Source organism: Hippopotamus amphibius, chromosome 1 (assembly GCF_030028045.1).
Source record: "Hippopotamus amphibius kiboko isolate mHipAmp2 chromosome 1, mHipAmp2.hap2, whole genome shotgun sequence".
Lineage (NCBI taxonomy): Eukaryota > Metazoa > Chordata > Mammalia > Artiodactyla > Hippopotamidae > Hippopotamus > Hippopotamus amphibius.
In genome coordinates, this window is record NC_080186.1 from 107459868 (window position 1) to 107481335 (window position 21468).

The following is a 21468-nucleotide window of genomic DNA, read 5'->3' on the forward strand; positions in this document are numbered from 1 at the left end:
CAAGAGAAAGAGCCACCAGAGCATTCCGCCTTGAAGGCCAGCAGGGCTTGAGTACAGGAGCTCCACAGGGCTGGAGGAAACAGGGACTCTACTCTTGGAGGGTGCACACAAGGTCTCATGTGCACTGGGACCCAGCACAAAGCAGTGCCTCCATAGCAACCTGGGCTAGACATACCTAGTTGTCTTGGAGGGTCTTGTGGGGAGGCAAAAGTTGGCTGTAGCTCACTGTGCAGTAAAGGAGACCAGTAGGAGAGGCCACAGGGAATATTGACCTGTGTGAGTTCTCCCAGAGGTCTGCAGTTTGGCACCAAGACCTGGCCCCACCAACAACCTGTAGGCTCCAGTGCTGGAAAGACTCAGGCCAAACAACCAACAAGATAGGACCACAACCCCACCCATCAGAAGACAGGCTATCTAAAGTCTTACTCAGCTCAAAGTTTCCTCAAGATACACTCCTTGACATGGCCCTGCCCACCAGAGGGAGAAGATCCAGTTCCAACCACCAGAGGGCAGGCACCAGTCCCAATAGGACACCTATACAAGCCCCTGGACCAACCTCACCCACCAGAGGTTCAGACACCAGAAGCAAGGGGAAGTATGATCCTGCAGCCTCTGGAAAAGAGACCACAAACACAGAAAGGTAGACGGAAGGAGATGACAGAGAAATATGTTACAGAAAAAGGAACAAGATAAAAATCCACAAGAACTAAGCGAAGAGGAGATAGGCAATCTGCCTGAAAAAGAATTCAGAGTGATGATAGCAAAGATGATTCAAAATCTCAGAAAATGAATGGATGCACAGACTGGGAAGATAAAAAATGTTTAACAAAGAGAAAGAAGATTTAAAAACCAAATGGAGATGTACAACAGAATAACTGAAAGGAAAAATACACTAGAAAGAATCAATAGCTAAATAACTGAGGCAGAAGAATGAATATGTAACCTGGAAAACAGAGTGGTGTAAATCACTTCCACAGAACAGAATAAATTAAAAAGAATGAAAAGAAATGAGGACAGTCTCAGACACCTCTGGGACAACATTAAATGCACCAACATTCACACTAAAGGGGTCCCAAAAGAAGAGAAAGGGAAAGGGCCTGAGAAAATATTTGAAGAGATTATAGCCAAAAACTTCCCTAACATGGGAAAGGAAACAGTCACCCAAATCTAGTAAGAACATATAGTCCCATACAGGATAAACCCAAGGAGGAACATGTCAAGATATACGTTAATCAAAATGACAGGGACTTCCTTGGTGGTTCAGTGGTTAAGAATCTACTTGCCAGTGCAGGGCACATGGGTTTGATCTCTGCTCCAGGAAAATCTCACATTCCATGGAACAACTAAGCCCATGAGCCACAACTATTGAGCCTGTGCTCTAGAGCCCATGAGCCACAACTATTGAGCCTGCGTGCCACAACTACTGAAGCCAACATGCCTAGAGCCCTTGCTCTGCAACAAAGAGAAGCCACTGCACACCACAATGAAGAGTAGCCCCCACTCACTGTAACTAGAGAAAGCCCATGTACAGCAATGAAGGCCCAATGCAGCTGATAACTAACTAAATAAATGTATTAAAAAATCAAAATGACAAAAATTAAATACAAAGAAAAATATTAAAAGCAGCAAGGGAAAAGCAAGAAATAACACACAAGGGAATCCCCATGAGGTGATCAGCTGATATTTCTGCAGAAACTCTGCAGGCCAGAAAACAGTGGCATGATATATTTAAAGTGATGAAAGGGAAAAACCTACAACAAAGAATACTCTACCCAGCAAGGCTCTCATTCAGATTTGACAGAGAAATCAAAAGCTTTACAGATGAGCAAAAGCTAAGAGAATTCAGTACCACCAAACCAGCCTTACAGCTAATGCTAAAGGAAATGCTCTAGGTGGGGGAAAAAAGAGGGCACAACTAGAAACAAGAAAATCACAAATGGGAAAGCTCACCAGTAAAGGCAAATATAAAGTAATAATAGAAAAATCATCCAGATGCAAATAGGATAACAAAACAAGCAACCATGAGAAGAGGAGATTACAAATGCAGGAAATGGGACCTGCATTTGAAATTAAGAGACAAGCAACTCAAAACAACTTTGTGTATATATAGACTGCTATATCAAAACCTCATGAGAACTGCAAACCAAAAATCTACAATAGATACACACAAAAAAGATAAAGCAACCCAAACACAACACTGCAGACCCAAACCACAAGAGAAGAGAACAAAACAAGGGAAGAAAGAAGACTGATAAAAACAAATCCAAAACAATTAAGAAAATGGGAATAGGAACATACATATCAATAATTACCTTAAATATAAATGGATTAAATGCTGCAAAAGCCATAGACTGGCTGAATGGATACAAAAATAAGACCCCTATATACACTGTCTACAAGAGATCCACTTCAGACCTAGGGACACATATAGAATGAAACTGAGTGGATGCAAAAAGATATTCCATGCAAATGGAAATCAATAGAAAACTGAAGTACCAATAGTCACACCAGACAAAATAGAGTTTAAAATAAAGTCTGTTATAAGAGACAGGGAAGGACACTACATAATGACCAAGGGATCAGCTCAAGAAGAAGATATAACAATTGTTAATATCTATGCACCCAATATAGGAGCATCTCAATATATGAGGCAAGTGCTAACAGCCATAAAAGGGGAAATCAACAGTAACACAATAATAGTGGGTGACTTTCACACCCAACTTACACCAATGGACAGATCATCCAGACAGAAAATCAATAAGGAAACACAAGACTTTAATGACAAATTAGGCCAAATGGAATTAATTGATATTTTTAGATCATTCCATCCAAAAGCAGCAGAATACACTTTCTTCTGAAGTGCGCATAACATTCTTCAAGATAGATTACATCTTTGGCCATAAACCAAGCCTTGGTAAACTTAAGAAAAATGAACTCATACCAAGCTTCTTTCATGACAACAACTCTATGAGATTAGAAGTAAATTACAGGGAAGAAAAACCTGTAAAAAACACAAATACATGGAGGCTAAACAATATGTTAATAAACAATCAATGGATCAGTTAAGAAATCAAAGAGGAAATAAAAAAAATACCTAGAGAAAAATGACAATGAAAACAAGATGATACCAAACTTACGGGATGAAGCAAAAGCAGTTCTAAGATGCAAGTTTACAGCAATACAATCTTACCTCAGTAAACAAGAAAAATCTCAAACAACCTAACCTTACACCTAAATCAACTAGAGAAAGAGCAAACAAAACCCAAAGTTAGTAGAAAGAAAGAAATCAAAGATAAGAGCAGAAAGAAATGAAATAGAGACAAAAAATAAAAATAAAAAAGATCAATGAAACTAAAATCTGGTTCTTTGAAAAGATAAAGTTGATAAACCTTTAGCTAGACTTATCAAGAAAAAAGAGGAGAGGGCTCAATAAAATTAGAAATGAAAAAGAAGTTACAACTGACACCACAGAAATACAAAGGATCACAAGAGATTACTACAAACAGCTATATGCCAAAGAAATGGACACCTAGAAAAAATAAACGAATTCTTAGAAAGGTACATTCTTCCAAGACTGAACCAGGAAAAAAACAGAAGATATGGACAGACCAATCACAAGCACTGAAATTGAAACTGATCAAAAAACTTCCAACAAATGAAAGTCCAGGACCAGATGGTGTCACAGGTGAATTCTATCAAACATTTAGAGAAGAGTTAACACCTATCCTTCTGAAACTATTCCAAAAAATTTCAGAGGAAGAAACACACCCACGCTCATTCTCTGAGGTCACCATCACCCCTGATACCAAAACCAGACAAAGATACCACAAAAGAAAATTACAGGCCAACACCACTGATGAACATACACGCAAAAATCCTCAACAAAATACTAGCAAATAGAATCCAACAATACATTTAAAGGATCAAACACTGTGATCAAGTGGGATTTATCCCAGGAATGCAAGGATTCTTCAATATACGCAAATCAATTAATGTGACACACCATACTAACCAACTGAAGAATAAAAACCATATGATCATCTCTATAAATGCTGGAAAAGATTTTGACAAAATTCGACACCGTTTATGATTAAAAACACTCCAGATAGTGAGCATGGAGGAAACCTACCTTAACATAACAAAGGTCATATACAACAAACCCACAGCTAACATGGTTCTCAGTGGTGAGAAGCAAAGCATTTCCTCTTAGATTAGGAATGAGACAAGGATGTCCACTCTCACCCCTTTTATTCAACATAGCTTTGGAAGTCCTAGCCATGGCAACCATAGAAGAAAAAGAAATAAAAGGAATCCAAATTGGAAAAAAAAAAGTAAAACTATCACTGTTTGCAGATGACATGATACTCTACATAGAAAATCCTAAACATGCTACCAGAAAAGCACTAGAGCTCATCAATGAGTTTGGTAAAATTACAGGATAAAAAATTAATACACAGAAATCTCTTGCATTTCTATATACAAACAATGAAAGACAGAAAGAGAAACTAAGGAAACAATCCCATTTGCCACTGCATCTAAAAGAATAAAATACCTAGGAATAAACTTATCTAAGGAGGGAAAAGACCTGTACTCTGAAATCTACAAGATGCTGATGAAAGAAATCAAAGATAACACAAACAGATCAAAAGATATACCATGTTCTTGAACTGGAAGAATCAATATTGTCAAAATGACTATACTATCAAAAGCAATCTACAGATTCAATGCAACCCCTGTCAAATTACCAATGGCATTTTTACAGAATTAGAACAAAAATTTTTGTAATTTGTGTGGAGTCACAAAAGACCCAAAATAGCCAAAGCAATCTTGAGAAAGAAAAATGGAGATGGAGGAATCAGGCTCCCTGACTTCAGACTATACTACAAAGCTATAGTAATCAAATGGTATGGTACTCACACAAAAACAGAAGTATAGATGAATGGAACAGGACAGAAAGCACAGAAATAAACCCACACACCCATGATCAATTAATCTATAATAAAGGAGGTAAGACTATACATTGGAGAAAAGACAGTCTCCTCAATAAGTGGTGCTGGGAAAACTGGACAGCGACATGTAAAAGAATAAAATTAGAACACTCTAACATCATCTACAAAAATAAACTCTAAAAGGATTAAAGCTCTAAATGTAAAACCAGATACTATAAAACTCTTAGAGGAAAATATAGGCAGAACACTCTTTGACATAAATTGCAGCAATATCTTTTTGGATCCACCTTCTAGAGTAATGAAAATAAAAACAGAGATAAGCAACTGGGGCCTAATGAAACTCTTGCACAGCAAAGGAAACCATAAACAAAATGAAAAGACAACCCACAGAATGGGAGAAAATATTTGCAATCAATGTAACCAGTAAGGGATTAATCTCCAAAAAACACAAACAGCTCATGCATCTCAATATCAAAAAAACAAACGACCCAATCAAAAAATGGGCAGAAGATCTAAACAGACATTTCTCCAAAGAAGACATACAGATGACCAAAGAGCACATGAAAAGATGCTCAACATCACTAATTGTTAGAGAAAGGCAAATCAAAACTACAATGAGGTATCACCTTACACCAGTCAGAGTGGCCATCATCAAAAAGTCTACAAGCAATAAATGCTGGAGAGAGTGTGGAGAAATGGGAACCTTTCTATGCTGTTGGTAGGAATGTAAACTGATACAACCGTTACGGAAAACAGTATGAAAGTTCCTTAAAAAACGAAATATAGAACTACCATGTGATCCATCAATCTCACTCCTTGCCATATATCCAGAGAAAACCATAATTTAAAAAGATACATGCACCCCAATTTTCGATGAAGAACTATTTACAATAACCAAGGCATGGAAGAAACCTAAATGTCCATCAACAGAGGAGTGGATAAAGATGATGTGGTACATACATACTATGGAATATTACTCAGCCATAAAAAAGAATGAAATAATGCCATTTGCAACAACATGAATGGACCTAGAAATTATCATACTAAATGAAGTCAGAAAGACAAATGTCATATGGTATTACTCATATGTGGAATCTATAAAAAATGATACAAATGAACTTATTTACAAAACAGAAAAAAGTCACAGATGTAGAAAACATACCTATGGTCACCAGGGGGAAAATGTGGGGAGGGATAAATTGGGAGATTGGGGTTGACTTATACACACTGCTGTATATAAAACAGATAACTAATAAGGACCTATTGCATAGCACAGGGAACTCCACTTGATACTCTGTAAAAGTTACATGGGAAAAGGACCTAAAAATGAGTGGATATATGTACAACTGATTGACTTTGCTATACACTTGACACTAACACAACATTGTATATTAACTATACTCCAATGAAATTTTTTTAAAAAACCTAAAAATAGAGCTACCATATTATCCTGCAATCCCACTCCCAGGCATATATCCAGAGAAAACCATAATTAGAAAAGATACATTCACCCCAATGTTCATTGCAGTACTATTTACAACAGACAAGACATGGAAGCAACCTATATGTCCACTGACAGATAAATGGATAATGAAGATGTGGTATATTTATACCATGGACTATATATACTTAGCCATAAAAAATAATTAAATAATGCCATTGGCAGCAACATGGATGGACCTAGAAATTATTATACTAAGTTTCGTAAGCCAGACAGAAAAAAATAATATCATATGATATCGCTTATGTGTGGCATCTAAAAAAAATACACAAGTGGACTCATATACAAAACAGACCAAAAGACAAAGAAAACAAATTTATGGTTACCAAAGGGGTTTGGGGAGGAAGAATAAATTAGGAGTTTGGGATTAACATATACACACTACTGTATATAAAATAACCAACCAGGACATACTGCATAGCACAGGGAATTTTATACACACACACACACACACACACACACACACGTGTGTGTGTGTGTGTGTATAACTGAATCACTTTGCTGTATACCTGAAACTAACACAACACTATAAATCAACTATACTTCAATTTAAAAAAAAGAAAGTGGGGGTGGCAATACTCAGATAAAATAGACTTTAAAACAAAATCATAAAGAAAGAAAAAGGACAGTATATAATGATAAAGAGATTAATACAAGAAGAGGATTGTACACTTGTTAACATATATGCACCCAACATAGGGGCAGTAAATACGTAAAACAAAGACTAACAGACATAAAAGGGGAAAGTGACAGGAATGCAATAATAGTTGGAGACTTTAACACCCCACTGATATCAATGGACAGATCCTCTAGTCAGAAAATCAATAAGGCAATAGAGATCCTAATTGACACAATAGACCAGTTGGACTTAACTCATACCTACATTCAAAAAAATAAAAAACGGAATATACATTCTTTCAAGTTTGAATGTAACAAATTTAAGAGGATAAACTATTTCAAGCATCTCTTTTGATCAAATGGTATGAAAGTAGAAATCAACCACAGAAAGAAAAACAAGAAATAAAGATTATATGGAGAATAAAAAACATGCTACTCAAAAACCAATGGGCTTGGGACTTCCCTGGTGGTGTAGTGGTTAAGAATCCACCTGCCAATGCGAGGGACAAGGATTCAATCCCTGGTCTGGGAAGATCCTACATGCCATGGAGCAACTAAGCCCGTGAGCCACAACTACCGATCCCACATGCCACAACTACTGAAGCCTGTGTGCCTAGAGCCCGTGCTTTGTAACAATAGAAGCCACCACAATGAGAAGCCTGTGCACCACAACAAAGAGTTGCCCTGCTCATTGCAACTTGAGAAAGCCTGTGCAGCAACAAAGACCAAACGTAGCAAATAAATAAATAAATAAGTTTATATATATATATATATATATATATAAACCAACGGGCCAATGATGAAATCAAAGATGAGATAAGAAAACACTTTCATACAGACAATGAAAACACAACCATACGAAATCTATGGGATGTAGCAAAAGCAGTTCTATCAGGGAGGTTCATAGCAATACAGGCCTTCCTCAAAAACCAAGAAAAATCTCGAATAAACAACTTAATGTACAAACCAAAAGAATTAGGAAAAGTAGAACAAACAAAGCCCAAAATTATCAGAAGGAAGTGAATAATAAAGATCAGAGAAGAAATAGAGATAAAAAATAGAAAAGAATAAAGCCAAGAGCTGATTTTTTGAAAGGATAAACAAAAATCAACAAACCTCTAGCCAGGCTCACCAAGAAGAAAAGAGAGAAGACACTCCCCACCCCCCAAAAAAAAATTAAGGAAAGAAGAAATATATGATCCTCCAGAAACACACAAAAAAATCATAAGAAAATACTATGAACAGTTTTATGCCAACAAATTGGACAACTTAGAAGAAATGGACAAGTTTCTAGAAACATACAGCCTGTCAAAACTGCATCAAGAAGAAACAGACAATTTGAACAGACCAATTACTAGAAGCGAAATAGAATCTGTAATAAAAAACTAAAACAAACAAACAAAAACTCTCTGCAAACAAAAGTCCAGGACCAGATGGCTTCACAGGGGAATTCTATCAAACATACAAAGAACTTATACTGATCCCTCTCAAACTCTTTTAAAAGACTGAAGAGGAGAGAACACTCCCACAATCATTCTATGAAGCCACTATCACCCTGACCCCAAAACCAGACAAAGACAATACCAAAAAAAAAAAAAAAAAAAGAAAAAGAAAATTACAGGCCAATATCTTTGATAAATATAGATGCAAAAATCCTCAACAAAATATTAGCAAACTGAATCCAACAACACATAAAAGGGATCAACACTACAATCAATTTGGATTCATTCCAAGGTTGCAAGCATAGTTCAACATATGCAAATCAATGTGATACACTGCATCAACAAAAGACAAAAACCATATGGTCTTAATAGATTCAGATAAAGCTTTCGACAAAATTCAGCATCCGTTCATGACACAAACTCACCAAAGTGGGTACAGAGGGAACATATCTCAACATAATAAAAGCCATTTATGACAAACCCACAGCCAATATAATATTTAATGGTGAAAAGCTGAAAGCCTTACTGCTAAATTCTGGAACAAGACAAGGATGCCCACTCTCACTACTGCTCAACATAGTGTTGCAAGTCTTAGCCACAGCAAACAGACAAGAAAAAAATGAAAGGTATCCAAATTGGAAGGGAAGAGGTAAAATTGTTTATATTCAGATGACATGATACTCCATGCAGAAAACCCTAAAAACTCTACACAAAAACAATTAGTAATAAGTGAATTCAGCAAGGCATCAGGATACAAGATTAATATACAGAAATCTGTTGCATTTCTTTACATTAAAAGAAATAGAGAGAAAGTTAAAACACAATCCCATTTAAAATCACGTCAAAAAATACCTAGAATGAAAACTAACCAATGAATGACCTATATGCTGAGAACTATAAAACAGTGAGAAAGGAAACTGAAGATGATTCAAGGAAATGGAAAGATATTCCATGTTCTTGGATTGGAAGGATTAATATCATTAAAATCACCATACTACCCAAAGCAATCTACAAGATTTAATGCAATCCCTACTTTTCGTAGAACTAGAACAAATAATCCTAAAATTTATATGAAACCAAAAAACACCCACAACTGCCAAAGCAATCCTGAGGACAAAGAATAAATCTGGAGGCATAACCCTCCTGGCCTTCAGACAATACTACAAAGCTACAGTAATCTAAACAGCATGGTATTAGCACAAAAACAAATATATGGATCAATGGAACATAATAGAGAGCCCAGAAATAAACCCACACACCTATGATCAATTAATCTTTGACAAAGGAGGCTATAATATACAATGGAGAAAAGACAGTCTCTTCAACAAGTGGTATTGGGAAAGCTGGACAACCTCATGTAAATAAATAAAATTAGAATACTCCCTCACACCACATACAAAAATAAACTCAAAATGGTTTAAAGACCAAATTTAAGACATGACACCATAAAACTCCTACGAGAGAACATAGGCAAAACATTCTCAGACATCAATTGTAGCAATATTTTATTAGATCAGTCTCCCAATGCAAAAGAAATAAAAGCAAAAATAAACAAATGAGGCCTAATCAAACTTAAAAGCTTTTGCACAGCAAAGAAAACCATACACAAAATGAAAAGATAACCTACAGAATGGGAGAAAATATTGGCAAATGGCATGACTGACAAGGTGATAATATCCAAAATATACAAACAGTTCCTATAATTCAAAAAAACAAACAACCCAATCACAAAATGGGCAGAAGAACTAAATAGACATTTATCTAAAGATGGCCAACAGGCACATGAAAGGATGCTCAACATCGCTAATTGTTAGAGAAAGGCAAATCAAAAGTATAATGAGGTCTCACTTCATATTGGTCAGAATGGCCATCATCAAAAAGTCTATAAATATTAAATGCTGGAGAGAGCATGAAGAAAAGGGACTCCTACACTGTTGGTGGGAATGAAAATTGGTACAGCCACTACGGAAAACAATATGGAGTTTCCTTAAAAAACTAAAAATACAGCTACCATATGATCCAACAATCCCACTCCTGGGTATTTGTTCAGAAATGATGAAAACCCTATTTTGTAAAGATACCTGCATCCCAATGCTTACAGAAGCACTATTTACAATAGACAGCACATGGAAGCAACCTAAGTGTTCATGAACAGACGAATGGACAAAGATGATGTGGTATATATAATATATGCACAATGGAATATTAGCCATGAAAAAGAATGAAATATTGCCATTTGTAGCAACAGAGGAAACTAGAGATTATCATACTGAGTGAAGTCAGAGAAAAACAATTATACAATATCACTTATATGTAGAATCTAAAAAAATATTATTCACAAAACAGAAATAGACTCACAAAGAAACAAACTTATGGTTACCAAAGGGGAAATAAGAGAGGAGGAATAAATTAGGATCTTGGGATTAACAGATACACACTACTATATATAAAGTAGATAACAAGGATTTACTGTATAGCACAGGAAGCTATATTCAATACCTTGTAATAGCCTATAATGGAAAAGAATCTGAAAAATGTATATATGTATAACTGGATAATTTTACTGTATATCTGAAACACAATATTGTAAGAAAAAAAACTATACTGAAATTTAAAAAATATATAAAGAGGGGGACTTCCTAGGTGGCACAGTAGTTAAGAATCCGCCTGTCAATGCAAGGGACACGGGTTCGATCCCTGCTCCAGGAAGATCCCATATGCCGTGGAGCAACTAAGCCTGTGCACCACAACAACTGAGCCTGTGCTTTAGAGCCCGTGAGCCACAACTATTGAGCCCATGTGCTGCAACTGCTGAAGCCCACATGCCTAGAGCCCATGCTCTGCAACAAGAGAAGCCACGGCAATGAGAAGCCCCCACACCGCTATGAAGAGTAGCCCCCACTCACCTCAACTAAAAAAGAAAGCCCGTGCACAGCAAAAAAGACCCAACACAGCCAATAAAATAATAAATTAATTAATTTAAAAAAAAAGAAAAAGAATATATATCACTGAATCACTTTGCTGTACACCAGAAACTAACATAGCATTGTATATCAACTATACTTCAATTAAAATAAAAGAAAAAAGAAAAAATCGGAACCTAAAGCTTTTACCTTAAACCGTAAGCTATTGAGCACATTCCAAGAATGTTCCTAAATGTTCCGCAGAGAATGTGGAGCTCGCAGTGTGAAAATGGGTTGGGCCATGATTCTTCTTTATTTTTTTTTTTGTAATTCCTTATGTTTTCCTCTGCTAATTCCTTTCTTTCCTGAACCTTTTTATTTTTTTTCTTCACATCTTTATTGCACTATAATTGCTTTACAATGTTGTGCCAGTTTCTGCTGCACAACAAAGTGAATTGGCTGTATTTATACATATACAACGTTGCCTCTGTAAAGCTTTATTCCTGTTCGCCAGCAAAGATAACCCAAGAACCTCTCATACCCACCGGCTTCACCAGTTTGGAAGTCTCCCCTCTACTTCTGCAAGGTCCCCGGAAAGGCCCCAAGCCTGGGTTCTAACGCCAGGCTTGTCACTAACTGCCTGTGTGGCTTTGGCTGGACCCAGTCTCTATGAGCCCACTGACCCTCATCTGTAAGACAGGGCACTAGACTTGGATGATCTCCAAGGTCCCTGCTGACCTGGCCCCTCTCTCTCCTCATCAAGTAAACAGAACGTGAAAGTAACAGGGGGACCTCCATGCAAAATGTCCTCTCCTTCCTACAACAGGATGTCTATATGTGCCTGTTTCATACTAAACATTTATTTTCCTGGGAAAACACAAAGGCCATCCTTTTGCTCCAAAGTGAATTGGAGAGTGAATTGGCCCCTGAAGAGGGAGTGGAGGGATCCAGCCACCCGGTGGGCAGTGGCTTTGAGCAGAGACATGACCACAGGAGGTGGTGGGAAGCTTGTCCTCTAACCTGGTGGCACCAGTTGCTCCTCCAGACCTCAGCTCACCCCTCAGCTCATCCTCTTGACAGGCTCTCACCGTGCTCCTGGCTGCTGTCACCACTCAGAGCTCGCTCCAGCCTCAGCCACCAGCAGGGCCTGATAGTGGACTCTTAATTTGATTGTGTTCTTTTGGCCTCCAGCTGAAATCCCTAAGGGCTCTGCCACGCACTCCAGCCCTGTGACCCTTGCCTTCCAGGAGCCAGGCAAGAAGCGAAGCCACCGGAGGTCCTTCAAACAGCAGGAAGGAGGGGCCTGCCCCCCTTCTTCACAGCTCCCTGTCTGCTGAGGAGGATCTGGGCCCCCCTCCTCCACACCTGCTGGAGGGTCTGGAAGGAGTCACAGATGTGGCCTGCGGGGGCAGGGTGAAAGGCAGAGGTGCTTTCCTGCGGTTGAGGAATAACCAGCCAAGGACCACTGGGCCCAGCACGAAGCAAAACAGGCACAGTGTGTAAGGACCTTGTGACACTGCCTGTGAGCGCCCCAGGGGCATGGGAACCAGCAACAGCACATTTCTCACCCCTCATCACCTACCCCCAGAGGGTCAACTCAGGGGAGATGGGCCCTGCTCCCCAGCAGTGGAGCATGTGGTCCCGACACTGGAGCTCCACGGCAGATCTAAAAGCACAGGACTGAGCAGCAGTGCCCTGCAGGACGGTGTTGGCAGGGGCCCGACGACCTGACCCAGGCCAGTGCAGCTGGGTTGCAGTCAGGCTGGGTGTCAGTCTACACGGCAGCACCTGAGTTCTTTGAATCTGCATGGTGAGAGCAGTGACTCCACGATGCCATCTCATGCTTAGCCTAGACCTCCTATTTCTATTCTTTTTTGATCTCTAAGGAGTGTACTGACCTCACTCTAAATATGCTGTCTCATTTTGTCATCCTAACTTCACTCTGGAACTTGGGAACTAATGGCCACACCAAGCCCATTGGAAGTCTTGTGTAAAGCAAACCGGTGATCATTTTTAAGTGACATATGTGAGGTCCCCCATTGTGCTAAAAAGCCTAGTCTGTCTTCACAATGCTTAGAATGTGTGTATGTGTGTAAAATGTATAACATATATTTATATATGTTGCTATAGCGATATGTTAAAGGCCAACATAACTGATGGACAGGGTCAGTGAGAGGAAATGAAAGTCTTTTTGGTGGCTATTAAAGGAAAATGTATATAAAGAAATAAAAAGTTTCCACAGCCTGTTTTGTTTCCCATTTCTGCACTAGTCCTTACACTGAGAGGGTGAGAATAGGAAAGACAAACTGTCACTAAGAGCTCACCTCACTAGACAATGCTTAAAGTCTGAGTTTAAAAGAATGATTTATTCTCCTGTCATTTTGTAAAAATCTCCAGTCTAAAAATATAAAAGGGTAGTTCTTACATTTAGAGTGCCTTAGAATCAGCTTTGCAGATTATAGAAGCTACTTCCTGGGCTCCAATCCCAAGAAATTTCATTGATATGGGGCCCTAGAGTCTGCATGTTTTACAAAAACACAACCAGATGTTTCTGATGCAGGTGGGCTGCAGATCACAGTTTAAAACACATTGTTCTATAACACTGAATCAAAACTATAAATTTCTTTTAATTAATTAATAAGTTTTAATTGAAAAGTGTTTAGGTCCCACCATAAATGTTGACATAATGATCTTAAGATTTCCTTTGGGAAAAGTTCTTAGTGATGTTCTTTTGCATTCCAGAACTAAAAGAAAGCTATCATTCCACAATTATATCCTAGCGGCAGTAATAAGTTACAACAAACAACAACACAAACAAAAAATTCAACCATGATCACCACCACCACCACCAATAACAAAAATATCCATCAACAGACTCAGGCCTGCGGTAGACACTTCCATGGTAGATTGATTTTGACTTCTGCTTTTACACTTGGTTGTTTAAGTATTTTCCATGAGCGCCTCTGGCAGAATCAGCCGAATGGATGAAAAGTCAGTCAAACTATGAAGTATTACTTAAAGATAAAGTAGGAAACTTTGAGGACCTCTTGCCCTGCAGTTATTCAAGTATCCCAGCAATTCTTCCTTCATCCCTGTGCCTCCAGGGCTGGAAGACATTGATGATATAATCAGTAATCAATGGAGAACTCAAATATTATTTATAAGAACTTCATTTTACGGACATAACATTTATGAAAGCAATAGAATTTAATCATATAAATCTCAGATCTGTTCAGGATCCAGTCACAACTTGCTTATGGGGAAAATTCCTAACAGCCATTCTTGTGTTTCACCCTTTGAAAAGTAGTTCTTTACCCTATTAAAAAAGTTGCAAAAAATTTATCTTTGGAATGGAAGATTCTCCAATATTTAACTTTTCATAAATTATATTATTTTCCTCTATATGTCAGAAGCAGAATTCATTCTTAAAAATAAAATCAACCTGCATGACCATCAATGTCTTCCAATTTGCCATAATTCAAATGAGAACCATGTTGGGTTCTGGGCAGGAAATAGGGTGAGAACCCTTTAAGTAAAAAATGGAAAGGAAGAAAGATGGCAGGTACTTAATGTAATGATTCAAACATGTACAAATATCTCTTGATCTGTCAACTTAAGACAGAAAAACAACTTGCAGAATTTATGCAGGGTTTATTATATCCGCCAGATTTTATTACTTCTAAAGTGAATACGCTAGGCACTTATTGAATTAGTTTTCTATTTCTGCTGTAACCAGTGACCATAAGTTTAGTGTCTTAAAAGAACACACTTTTATATTAATTTATTATATTATATTATATTATATTATATTATATTATATTATATTATATTATATTATATTATATTATATTATTGTTCTGTAGGTTAGGAGTCCAACAAAAATCTCACTGGACTAAAATCAAGGGGTCAACAGGATTGCCTTACCTTCTGGAGGTTCTAAAGGATAATCTCTTTCCTTGCCTTCCTAAAAAGTTTTTAGAGGCCACCACATCCCTTGGCTTTGACCCGCTTCCTACAACTTCAAAACTAGAACAGCAGGCTGAGTCCTTCTAATTTCACATCATTTTGACCTTCTTTTCTGCCTCCCAATTCTAAGGTCCTGTATAATTTCATGGGGCCCATTTGAATAGTCCAAGATAATTTCTTCATCTCAAGGTCTTTATCCTAATCACATCTGCAAAGTCGCCTTTGCTATGTGATGTAATATATTCACGGGTTGGGGGAATTACAACAGGAACATCCTGGGGAGACAGTATTATTCTGCTAGTCACAACACTATTAACTGAGATGCCAACTAATATTGGAACTAAGAAAAGAAGAACTTCTCTAAGTTCAACAAAGTTTAGTAAAAATACGACATTACCTGAAGGCACAGTCAAGCAAAGACATTACCTAAAGCAAATCAAGACAAAGTCAACTTAGAACCCTAGAAGTGCTTCACTGATGTCCATAAAATTGCACAAGTACTAGTCTCTTTATATTGTTTGTTGTTTTTTTCCCCCAAACGTGGCTTTTTCCCCCCTCCAAGGCTGATTTTGATGGGAGAAATCTCATCCGAGATAAAAGCCTGTGGTGGAGGAAGTGAAGGTGGTGGTGGAGTTGGCGCACCTGGGACCCCACTAACTTCTAACTCTAAACTTTCAGCTGGTCTCAATGGAATAGATGGAAGGGTTCTCCCACACCTACCCTTGCCTGAACAAAGGGATCCTCCTGTGCCTTCTCCAGGCTGCCAGGAAGAGGCGACGTGGTCGTTCCCCTGGAACTCGCCTTGTAAAGAAGGCAGGCACCAAGATATTAACTTCTCTGGGATCTTGTGGACCAGATGCTGGCCTTCTGTGTAGAGAGCTCCCTGACTTTTGCTCACACATCCCCGGGTTGGCATAAGGCCCGTGCTGCCTGGGCTGGCTGTGGAGGCTGAGCTCCTCAGGTGAAGCCATCTTGCTCTGTCTCCTCCAAACCAGGATCTGACCAGAAAGAAATGTAATCATGCTTCTTAGGCTGGTGGAAAACACGCCTCCTCTTCCTCTCGGACTGGGGCAGCCCTTTCCTATGTTGGCCTGCTTTTTGTGGGAGTGGGGGAGGGGTGGGGAGGATGAGAGCAAGAGGAGCAGGGATGAGGGGGAGGAGTGAGAATAAAAAAAGCCTGGGGAGGTGCTAGGGGAGGATGGGGAGGAGGAGTGGAAAATGGAGGCAGAGGAAGAGTGTGAATGCCAAGGAGGTTCCAGTCTCTGATCCCAGAATGGCAGCTGCTCTCTCTTGAACTTCCCCTGACCTCATGCTGGACACACCACACACACACACACACACACACACACACACACACACACCAGCCTCCTCTCTCATCCTCCAACCTCGTTTTTTCACAGAACAGCCTCTTAGCCCCTGCCCCCTCCCATGCTCTGATTCTGGGAATTATTTCCTTTTGCTCTGGGTTTCCCCAGATTTAGGCACAGATTCCTCACCAGCAGCCAAATGCTCGTCTGTGGATCTGGAGAGTCCAAGGGAGAGAAGTCATCCAGGAGAAGAGGAAACGCAGGCCACATGGGGTCATGGGGTCACCCTGAAGAATGTGAATCCAGCTATCCCAGGTCATTCTAGGTTGACATTTTTGAAGATGTCAAACTTCTTGGAAAGAAACTCTAAGAAGATCCTTGGTGCACGTCATTGGAGCAAATTATGCGATGAAATCCTAAACCAGGTGATCAATCCTCATTCCAAAGTCATGGATCAGCCTTAAGAAGGGCAAGCAGGTTGTGGGTATTAACTAAAGGAAATGAACAAAACTGGGGCAGATCCCACAAAGGCCCAGGTAGGAGAAGCAGCTTAGGCCAATGGCTAAGTAATCATCTGTATTAGTCAGCTCAGGCTTCCAGAGAAAAATACTACAGACTGGGTGGCTTAACCAGAAATCTCTTTTCACACATTCTGGAAGCCCAATATCACGATCAGAAGTTCCTGCCAATTCAGTTTCTGGTGCGAGCGCTCTACCTGGCTTGCAGAAAGCAGATGCCTCCCTGGGTCCTCACAAGGCCTTTTCTCCTTGCTTGAGCTGGGGTAGGGCAGGAGCCCAAGCTCTCTGGTATCTCTTCACTTAAGCACACTAATTCTATCAGATCAGGGCCCCAAGCTTATGACCTCATTTAATTTTAATTATCCTTAAAGGCCCCTTCTCCAAATACAGCTCCACTGGGGATTAGGATACAAGATACGAAATTTTTGGGGGGGATACATACAATCAGATCATAACACCCTCCACAGCCTCCTCCTCCCATGAAGGCTCTGGTCTCTTAGCTCTGCTCACTGGGAACTTCCCAGGCACTGGGTCCTCCTATTCCTCTCCTCACAGACTTCCTCCTTCTCTCTCTCTGACTCAGAGGCCTCCACATGAGGCACAGCTGTTGCCTGGCTGACACTCAAAGGCAGTGGACTGACTTGCATTCACCTGGATGACTTTCAGAAGACAGGGGCCACCACTGACTGATACGCTTGCAGAAATGTGTTCACCGAGGAGACGGGCTGTGGTGGCAGAATAATGCTTCCCCAAAGATGTCCACATCCTGGTCCCTAGAGTGTGTGAACATGTTACCTGACATGGTGAAAGAGACTTTGCAGGTGTGATTACATTCAGGCCCTTGAGATGGGGAGGTTGTCCTGGAGGGCCCCATGGAATCCCAAGGGTCCACGTAAGTGAAAGGGAGGAAGAAGAGTTGGGGTCAGAATAATGCGTTCTGAGAATGACTTGATCATCCGTGACTGGCTCTGAAGACGGAAGGGGGTTATGAGAGTAGAATGTGGGCACCTTCCAGAGGCTGGAAAAGGCAAAGAAAGAGATCCTCCCCTAGAGCCTCCAGAAAGGACCTCAACCCCACTGTCACATTGATTTTAGCCCAGTGAGATGCATCTTGGAATTCTGATCTCCAGAACCATAAGATAATAAATGTGCGTGGTTTTAATTCACTAAGTGTGTGGTAATGTGTTACAGTAGCAACAGGAAACTCCTACAGTGGACATCGGTGGCCATTTGTTACCATGGCTGTAGACCAATTACTCTAGCCCCAGAAATGTGAACTTTCAAGCTTGTCAATTCTCAGTGGAGATAATGTAAATAATACTGGATGGTGTACCAAACCATCCCCTTATAAGAGGCTGAAACCCTCACCCTGTGCTCAGGGATAAACATCTAGTATGCTCCGAGGCTGGGTGGTACACGCGTGTATATTTGAGACAGGGTTGCATGGCCTTGGGCACTGGATTTACAATGTTCTCCACGGGGCTAGCTGCAGGGGGTTTTATCTGAACCCCCTGCCTGTGTATGAGGAGCTTCCCACATTCCACAACTTTTAAGGATCACATACTGGCTTTCACAGTTTTCCTAGGGGCTAAGATGTGGGTCTATTACCAAGAGCTGGCCAATCCCCGTGAGTAACAATGACCCCAGCATTTGACAGGAGTTGAGAGGCACAAGGAGTAGGCCCTGGGGAAATTCTTCCCGTCCCATGCAACAGAAGACTCTCCCCACCTCCAGATCCTTAGTTTAACACCGACCAGGTGCAGCAGAAGTCGCAGAGCCATTGGCGGTGTCTAGTGTCCAGGGCCAGTAGTGTCACCTGTGCAGAGCCACAGGGGTTGTCACTCAGCAGGGGGCACCCGTGCCCTTCCCGTTTGGTCTGTGTGCTCCCTTCCATTGGCCTTGCTTATTCCTCCCTGTTTGTAGAGCCTGGTTCTCCAGTTGGCTGGAGAGTCTCTGAGCTAGCACTATCCCTTGAAGAAAGTATATTTCAGAGGAAAGGAGCCAGAGTCTATTTCTGATGGCTGCAGAGAGAGAAAGGAGGGGAAAGGGAGAAAGCAGGGAGGAGGAAAGGAAGCTTCTTCCTGGAAGTTGGCTGGGTGCTGAGTTCCTCTGCGTCCAGGATTCTCCGCAAGAGTCACTTTCCCCCTTAAGCCAGAGGCACCCTCAAGGATCCAGTCACTCCACTCCTTGCTCTCTGGTCTGAAAACACAAGCTGGCTTCCTTCTCCAGCCTCCGCGGCCCCGGCCCCCACCCCCACCCGCAGGGCGAACCAGTCTTACCCAGAAAGAGAAAACAAATCAACAAACAAACCAACCGCACTCTCCAAGCAAACACGTCATCTTTCTAACCCCTTCTTTTGGTCATCCGCTTCTTTTTCAGAATCTTCATTTCTCGTATTCTGTTCGGTGAGGAAAGCAAAAGCACGGTCCCTGGGGCACCATGAGAACCAAGCAGGAAGGACGAGCACAGACAATACACCGAGCAGCACTGTGAGAGGCAACCTTGAATCTGTGTGTCTATGCACAGGACACAGACATGTGCTTTCATTGTGTTCCTATAAATATATACCTGTAGCCCTTGCCTTACGACTTCTTTACTACTAACAAACATTTTGGGTCAGTCACACACGATCCCGGAATTCCCCTCCTCGGTGTGTAACGCAAGACAGGAGGGAAGAATGCCAGGAGGCTGGCAGAACCCGCCAGTATTTCAGATGAAAGCTTAGAGGTCCGTTACCTACGTGGGCGGAAATCACGACGTCACGTCCCCTTTCGGCAGCCGATGCGCCCATTGGTCATCTGGGCAGGGGTGGGAGGGGAGATGACGGCCCAGGGACCCGGCGTGGGTGGGAGGAGAGGAGCCGCCTTAGAGGTCAGGGATGGGGCTTGGCTTATGTAAATTTTGCAGCGCGGGGGTGCCATTCCTGGCCAGCCACTCCCCGGGCTGTGGAAGTTTTCTGGAGATGTAGCTCGGATTTTCTTAGGAGAGTTGTTTGGAGGGGCGTGGAAGAGGAGGGGGTGCGGGGGGTGGTGGAGGGGCTGGGGTGGGGGTTGTGGCAAAGTGAGCGTGTGTGTACAGTGGAAGAGCCTAAGGCTGTGCGGGGGCGGGGAGCAAAACGTTCATACTTACCTGGCAGGGGAGATACCATGATCACGAAGGTGGTTTCCCCAGGGCGAGGCTCCCCCATTGCTCTGGGGGTGTGCTGACCTCTGCGATTTCCCCAAATGCGGGAAACTCGACTGCGAAATTTGTGGTAGTGGGGGGCTGCGTTCGCGCTCTCCCTTGGCAATGGATACAAAAAGACAGATAAATCCAAGCAACTGCGATAGTGGGTGTAAAAGCGGTTGAGCAAGGACTGTGACCTTCTCGCTTATCCCAGAGTTTTGCATTTTTTTTTTTTAATCTTTTTCTCTAGTGCACTGGGTAAAGATGGTAGATAAGCCAGTAATGCTTCAATGAAAACTGGGAGGTCTGCATCACGGCCAATGCCTAGCCAGGTTCTTTCTTTCCCTGCACAAACCAAACACAGGCTTTTGTTACCACTGCAGATATAAGTTTCTTTGCAGATTTAAGCTTCAAGGGGTTTTCCTACTTCAGGATTTCATTCTGACTGTGGAGCTCTGTTCTATACCCTGCAAAAATCTTGCACAATCTTCACCGGTGTTTCCAACTTGGACTTCAAAGTAGGGGTGGCCCACCATACACACTCATAAGGACCTGGGTTTATCCTCCTGCCAACAACAACAGAAAACGTGAAACAAAGACTTTGAAGAGACTGGGGCATCAGGTGAAAAAGGACAGTGTGTGGTTCCGGAGAGGTGGTGGGAAACAATGGCTCCAATTTACTGTCTGCAGAGAGTTTCCAAGCAAGGCACTCCAGGGCAAACTGAAAAGGAGCCCGGTGGACCTTGCTGAGTTGAGGACACTGAACCTGAAGTCCAGGGAGGCCAAAGGAGCTAGGGTCCACAGAACAGACTCCCAGAGGGGAGAGAGATGCTGAAAGTAACTCAGAGAGAACTGCAGAGGAGATCCCTCCTGCGTGCAGCACAGTACTGATCAGTGCAGCCCTGGCAGGAAACTCCCCAAGGTCAGGGGGAGAGCTTTGACAGGATCAGAGAACAGTGCCTGGCACTCACACAGATAGTGCTTGTCCCCAACAGATAGACTGCAAGGAAGAAAACAAAACAGACAGACAAAACCTCTCAATTCATGAGGGCGTGGGGTGGAGTACTCAGGAATGTCTTGCCTCAGGAGGGCAACTAGT

General features: G+C 41.2%; 1 non-coding gene across 1 annotated transcript; it reads left to right on the forward strand.

The window, feature by feature from the left end:
- The first annotated feature begins 20325 nt into the window (after positions 1-20325).
- Positions 20326-20489, forward strand: LOC130843600 (U1 spliceosomal RNA). The gene has a single exon (XR_009051061.1). It is a non-coding gene; the product is annotated as a U1 spliceosomal RNA (small nuclear RNA).
- The last annotated feature ends 979 nt before the right edge of the window (positions 20490-21468 follow it).